Source organism: Benincasa hispida, unplaced genomic scaffold, assembly GCF_027475165.1.
Source record: "Benincasa hispida cultivar pf3 unplaced genomic scaffold, pf3_genome.v1.1 HicScf272, whole genome shotgun sequence".
Taxonomy (NCBI): domain Eukaryota; kingdom Viridiplantae; phylum Streptophyta; class Magnoliopsida; order Cucurbitales; family Cucurbitaceae; genus Benincasa; species Benincasa hispida.
The window spans coordinates 1-6,612 of record NW_028326352.1 but is presented as its reverse complement, the minus strand read 5'-3'; the positions used below and the strand labels follow the sequence as shown (position 1 = coordinate 6,612).

At 34.5% G+C, this 6,612-nt stretch overlaps 1 pseudogene; it reads left to right on the top strand.

Annotated features, from left to right (window-relative positions):
* The first annotated feature begins 2,690 nt into the window (after positions 1–2,690).
* Positions 2,691–5,145, top strand: LOC150030360 (uncharacterized; annotated as a pseudogene).
* The last annotated feature ends 1,467 nt before the right edge of the window (positions 5,146–6,612 follow it).

Sequence of the window (6,612 nt, the reverse complement as noted above, 5' to 3'; positions counted from 1 at the left end):
GCGATGGCATGCGGCGATGGATGCGATGGTATGCGGCAACACTATGCGTTGGTGATGTGCTATGCGTTGGACATGTGTTATGCGTTGAACATCCGAAGGCATGTGGATGCATAGGACAAGCTAGTAGTATGTGTTGAAAGAGTGTTGGTCATTATCCTAGTTGAGCGCATAGGGTAAAGTTAAGCCATGCGAAAGGAAAGGATACGTGGCCAAAGATGAGCCTTGCGAGCATCTAGCATATGTGACCAAGTTGCATCAATAAGATGCACAAGGTAAGATTGAATGGACGCATGGGCCGATTGGTAGTGTCTGGACATAGGAAGGTTGCAGCAATTTAATGGACGCATTTGTGGTTAGATGACCGTATATGAGATTGGATAGAGGTATGCAAGGACGTCATCCGGACATGTGGCTTGTTGGGAAGAAATCTTAAGCCTTAAGCAAATGAGGTGGATGCACAAGAAGACATGCAAATTTAAGCATCTTGAGTTGGAAAAGGAAGAATAAGACACCTTAGATCGCGGTGATTTGAGGGTTGCGTTGATGGTGTGGGGCAAAAACACTTGGACATGTGGCCAAGTAGAAGGTGTCGGCCTTGGAGAGTTTTTGGACGCCTAGAAATAGGGCCAAGAACTTCTTTTCAGATCATAATTCAAAGAACCTTAAGAAGAGTGGGAAAGCTGATTAAACTTTGCGTTGATAGCAAATCTATGCGTCGGTCATAAAACTACAAGAGGAGACGCAGTTAGATAATGAAGTCTGGAAATAGCATAAACTTAGGACGAGGAGTTCTCCCAGTATACTCTTGCGTTTAGAGTGATTTCAAAGCCACCTAAAAGCTCTGCGAGTCTAGTTTTCAGGATAGGGCTACCGAAGAAGAAGCTCCAAGGGATCGGGCTGGAAACTAAGAAAAAATCAGAAGGGTCAAGCTGTCGGGTAAGCTTGGGTCAGTCTTAAAGATTTTGTAATTTCGGCCAAACCACGAGAAGTTCTGAGCTCATATTTTAGAGTAAATTTCTTGAAATATTTTAGAACATGTTTGTACAAGAAAGTATCTCAAGATAAGGCCTAGAACTATGAGTAATCTGAGCTTTAAATTGAATCAGGATCTTAGGGTTCAAATGGGATCTCGAGGCAAACAAAGAACTTCTAGAGAGAAAAGTTCCTAGACGACCAAGGTGAGTGACTAAAATATTTGACTAAATATTTATAATATTTTAAAGAAACCATGTTTTAAAGAAAGATTATTCTCATGCCAGCTAGTTTTACAAAGTAATTTCCAAGCAAACCATGAGTTATGTTGTAAACACATGTATGTATGAAAAGTTTATTAAAAAGCTATTTATGTGTGTTTAAATACGCCCAACATGCGTTAGTATTTTTAAAATACATGTTTTCTATGCATTATGCTTTACATGCTTTAAAGAGAAAGTCATTTATGACTAGTTCTACTTGAAACGCGATACCGAAGGACAATCGAGAAAGTATCCGAGCAGCTCAATACTGAAGGACAAATTTAGAGAAGGTATCTGAGCAGAAGTACCTGAGATATGACGGTACTTAGTATGGCCACGTGCACGTAGTAGTTAAAGTCTGAGATTGAGCAAAAGGGTTCTCTCTTGACTAGCAGTAGGCGTTGGGATTTAACCACAGCAGGGTTATTCTCAACTAAGGAACAGTTTTAATGTTTTCTGATAAAAATAGCTTTATATGTTTTATGCTTGGAAAATGTTTATACAGCAGTACAAGGTTACTGTAGAAGTTATATTTCAGTTTAATCTCTTTATTGAAACTATTGCGTGAGAATCAATTTTCTTTCTTAAGTCACTCACTGGGCTAGCAAGCTCACCCTGTTTTCAAATGTATTCCTTTCCCCCAGGTATCTGTCAAATCCTCAGGAGATAGCTCTACATCTGCTCTGCCACTATAGGATAAAGATATTGTAACCCGTCTGTTAGGTGGTTTCTGTAAATATTGTACACATGTTACAGTTGTTCATATAGGGGCTAGGGTTTTGGGCATCGGGACTTGTGAAACTAGTAATGTAATCACTTTAAACATGTTGTGATTTGGAAATAATAAATTTTGGCCTAAGAGGCATCCGCTGTATATGAGTTTATACATTGGTATCAGAGTTATTTTTGCAAGAGTTATTAGGCAGTAGGTGTCAACAAAAGGGTTGATAACTGCTGCAGTCATGTCCTTTCCTAGGCAAAGAGAGTAGTCTGGGACGGGGTGTGACATTGTCAGCTGCTTCTTTTATCAGACCAAGTAAGGATGAATTGAATCAAGCTCATATTTATGTCATTCATGCAAATTGTGTGCTTCCTTACGTCGAGTATGTAGATCTCCATCTTATTCTCATTTTAGGTTACTTGATTATTCAATGATCTACTAACTTTGTCATTTATAATAGGCAACATATGAATATTTTTTCTAAGCTCAATTCTGGTAAAAGTGAAAGTAGAAAGTGGCCTCAAGAAGAGTATAATCGTACATTCAGTTCGTGGTTGTCCACACGGGTAATCTCTAGAGGTCTACTATTTGATGTATAATTAAATTTTAACTACTAAACTATTATAAAATCGTAGGTTGCACTAGCTCTCGAAGTTCCCAAAAATTCCATATCGCCTTCTTTAATATGGATAGCTAATAGACCTTGTCCAATTGTGGCAAACTATTCTGGTTACATGGTCAATGGTTACTACTATCACACAAAGAATCACGATGATATTAGAAGGGTTCAAAATAGTGGAGTTAGTATAACGACTACCACAATGCAAGTCTCTAGTGCTAAGGACAAAAGCTCTGTCATGTCAGATATGACCTTTTATGGTGTAATACAAGAAATATGGGAGCTTGACTATCATGGATTATCATTTATTTTATTCAAATGTAATTGGGTTGAGAATAAAACTAGAGTCAAAACAGACGAATTTGGGTTTACTATTGTGGACCTCAAATGTATTGGACATAAATCAGACCCATTTATTTTAGCCTTTCAAACAAAACAAGTGTTCTATGTAAAAGATCCCGCAAATTCGAGTTGGTCAATTATTTTAACATCTCCACAACGAACAATTGAGGATGATTTTTATGAAGATGAAATAGGAGATATGCTACAAGAGTGTGGTTATGGAGGTATGCAAAGAATGCCCAATGTTGATACATTTACTGAGATTGATGATACAACATCCACATACATTAGACATGTCGATGGGTTGATAAATAATGTATTAAACATGGTATGTCATTTACTATGGTTATATGTATTTAGATATTAAGATTATATGTTTTTGTGTGAGTAATGTTTTTTTTTTTTTTTTTTGTGCAGATTGACATGGAAACTTCAACAAGTAGCAGCGAGGATGATAGAAATATGATCCCACAAAAACATAGCAGAATAAGTATACCACGTGGCCTAACTACAATGTCTGAGTTGGCACAAATAAGGACATCTTGGCAACGGTTGACCATCGATTATAATGAACATGGACAACCGGTTGGATCTGGAGCAAAGAAGATGTAGAGTTATATAGGAGTATGTGTTCGACAACAAATTCCTATAACGTATGATTCTTGGAAAAAAGTTCCAAACCATTTAAAAGACAAACTTTTTTATTGTGTAGCGGTATGTTTTCTAAACTTTTAATTCATGTGCATAATAGTTTATTAATTTATTGATTAACTACTTTTTTCATTGTGCAGATGTCGTTCAATGTGGACTTTAAGTCCAAACATTGTATACTAATGTTTGCATCTAGGAAGTTTTGGACTTTCAAGACAACATTGACTCAAAAGTTCATACTTCCATTTAAGGATGAACCCTCGGTCTTGCAATTTCCACCCCAACAATATTCTCATATAGAGCAAGATCATTGGACATTGTTCGTCAATGAATGATTAAGTGAAGAATGGGAGGTAAGTCATTCACAATAAATTACATGTCAACATTATCATTGTTTTGATAGGTAACTTCAACTAGATTTGTTGTACAGAAAATCAGTCGTGTTAAAAAAGAAAGACATGCGAAATGTGTATATAATCACCACATTTCTCGGAAGGGCTATGCGAATCTTGCCCAAGAATTAGTGAGTTATTCGACTTAAATTAAATCTTTTATTCTAATATGTTTATGCTAATTAAATATGTATGTTCATGTAGAACCTATCGAATGGCCCTTCTTATCGGGCGACTTTATGGAAAGAAGCAAGAAAAGGAAAGAATAATGAATACTTTGATGAAGTTACTCGAGAATGTGCCAACCAGATTGTAAGTATATATTATGCAAAATTTAAGATGACATATATATAAGTTTAAGATGATATAGATATTGTGTGAAAATTATAATATGTTTTACAGGATAAATTGGTTGAAGTTCATGAAGGTGAAGATGTTCTCACCGAAGCATTGGGTACAGAAGAACATTGGGGACGTGTTAGAGGAATGGGTGATTTTGTTTCCCATTCTCAATATTTCAAATTAGTAAAACCAAAGTCCTCTATTAGCCAAGAAATTGAAGGAAGCTCTAGTAAAAAAAAATTTGACATGGTAAAGAGAAAGAACTCACAGCAGACAATCTCATCAGTCCAAATCATCTGTTGGAAGTGTTGCACTAAGTGCATTTGAAGAAGATACTGAAAAGATGTCTAAAGAAGAAAATACTGAGAAGATGTCTAAAGAATATTTGGAGGTAATTTATTTATTGTGACTTTTAAATTTTAATCATATTGTACGTGCTTAACCATGCATGACATAAGTTCTTTTAAATTTGTTAAGGGGACACCATGCCACTTGGCTATAGGAACTGTAGATAATATTGTTGCAGTAGCCACAACATTTGATGATGATGTGTCATGCTTAACTGTTAAAGTTCTGATTGACATTGTCATTGGAGAAGATTTGCCTATACCAATTCCTGTGAAGGGTAAAATAGAGTTCTTAAAGCAAGCAATGGGCAACTTCGTAAAATGGCCTCGTGAACTTGTAGTTATGGTTGACGAGAAAAAAGTATGTTTCCTTTTCAGTTTATGAGTTTGGTTATTTATTATTTTTCCTACTTTGAATTTTTGTAACTTTGGTTATGGTAGGATCATTCACCAATTAAGAGCTTCAGCCAGTCCTCCAAATATGCTAATGCTAATGGTACTATCAAATTATTGAACGGACATGCCATGCATAACATGAACGATGTAGACATGATCCGTATCTCTTTGGACGAGCATATATTTGGAAGAGACAAATTTATTTATTTAGGCCATGTAATGATCTGCTCCAATATTGCAATATGGTTGAAATAGGCTACATGTGTATTTTGACATACATTGCGTAAGTATTACTCATCTAGATTCACTCATGTATACTTTGTTTCATGTTGATAAATAATAACTTTTACTTTGTTTAGGTATCTTTGGGATGAATGTGGTCGTGATATTACGAAGAAGTTTTTTATAATTGATCAAGCAAGAATATCGCCACACGTGAAGTCTCAAGATATCCGATCCAGAAATTTAGTCAATCAACTAGAATTGGCTAATTTAGACCAAATAGTCCTCATTCCATATAACACAGGGTAAGTAGATACAAGTTCTTAAGTTATTTTTAATTTGCATTATACACGTACTAATATTTCAAAATTGTTGCTTATTATAGTTATCATTGGATATTGATTGTAATCAATCTACAAGAAAATTGTGTTTATGTTTTGGATTCTCTTCGAAGTAAGGTTCAAGAGGATTTTCATGGAGTTATAAATATGTAAGTGTAATTGAACTTTCTTAGCTCTTAATTGAAGTATTTATGTTTAACTAATGTTTTTAAACTATTTAGTGGATTGAAAACATGGCAAGCCAAGCACGATCTCCAACACTATCGGTCTTCTCCAAAATGGAAACCTGTAAAGGTAAATTTGTATTCATTTTTTAACAATTTATGTTCATTCGAACTTCTTTATAACAATTTAACAATTGTTTTCAACTTCTTTATATGCAGTGCCCTCGTCAATTAGATTCTGTAGGATACGGATACTATGTGCAAAAGTATATACACGAAATAGTGCATAATCCTACTACTCCCATTACTAGCCTCGTACATAAATTATTTATTTTTTATATATATAGCAAGCTTTAATTTAATAAATGAATGTAAACTTATGTTGAATTTATCTTTTTTTTCCTCTTTGTAGTTCAATACAAAAAAATGCATATACCCAAGGAGAGCTTGACGTAATTCAAACCCAATGGGTAAGTTTTGTTGACTGATTTGTGTAAGGATGTAATTCTTGTTTTTTATCTCAATAGAATGTAAATACTAGCTTAGAATGAATGCAAATTTATCTAACCATAATCTGTTTATTGGAAGATTTATGTATAATTTTTTTGTTTATGGGGTATTTGGTATAAGTATTTATGGAAGTACTAATTGATATTTGTGAATGAGAGAAATGATTATTATAGAGGTGGTTGATAATTATAATTATTGTTCTATGAAAGTGTGTTATCGATATACAAATGTTGGTGATTAGTGTGTTTATTTCATATTTGATGAGTATATATAATAGATTGAAAATATTAATTCTTGTTTGTGGATAAATTATTATAGAAGTGTGCTTCA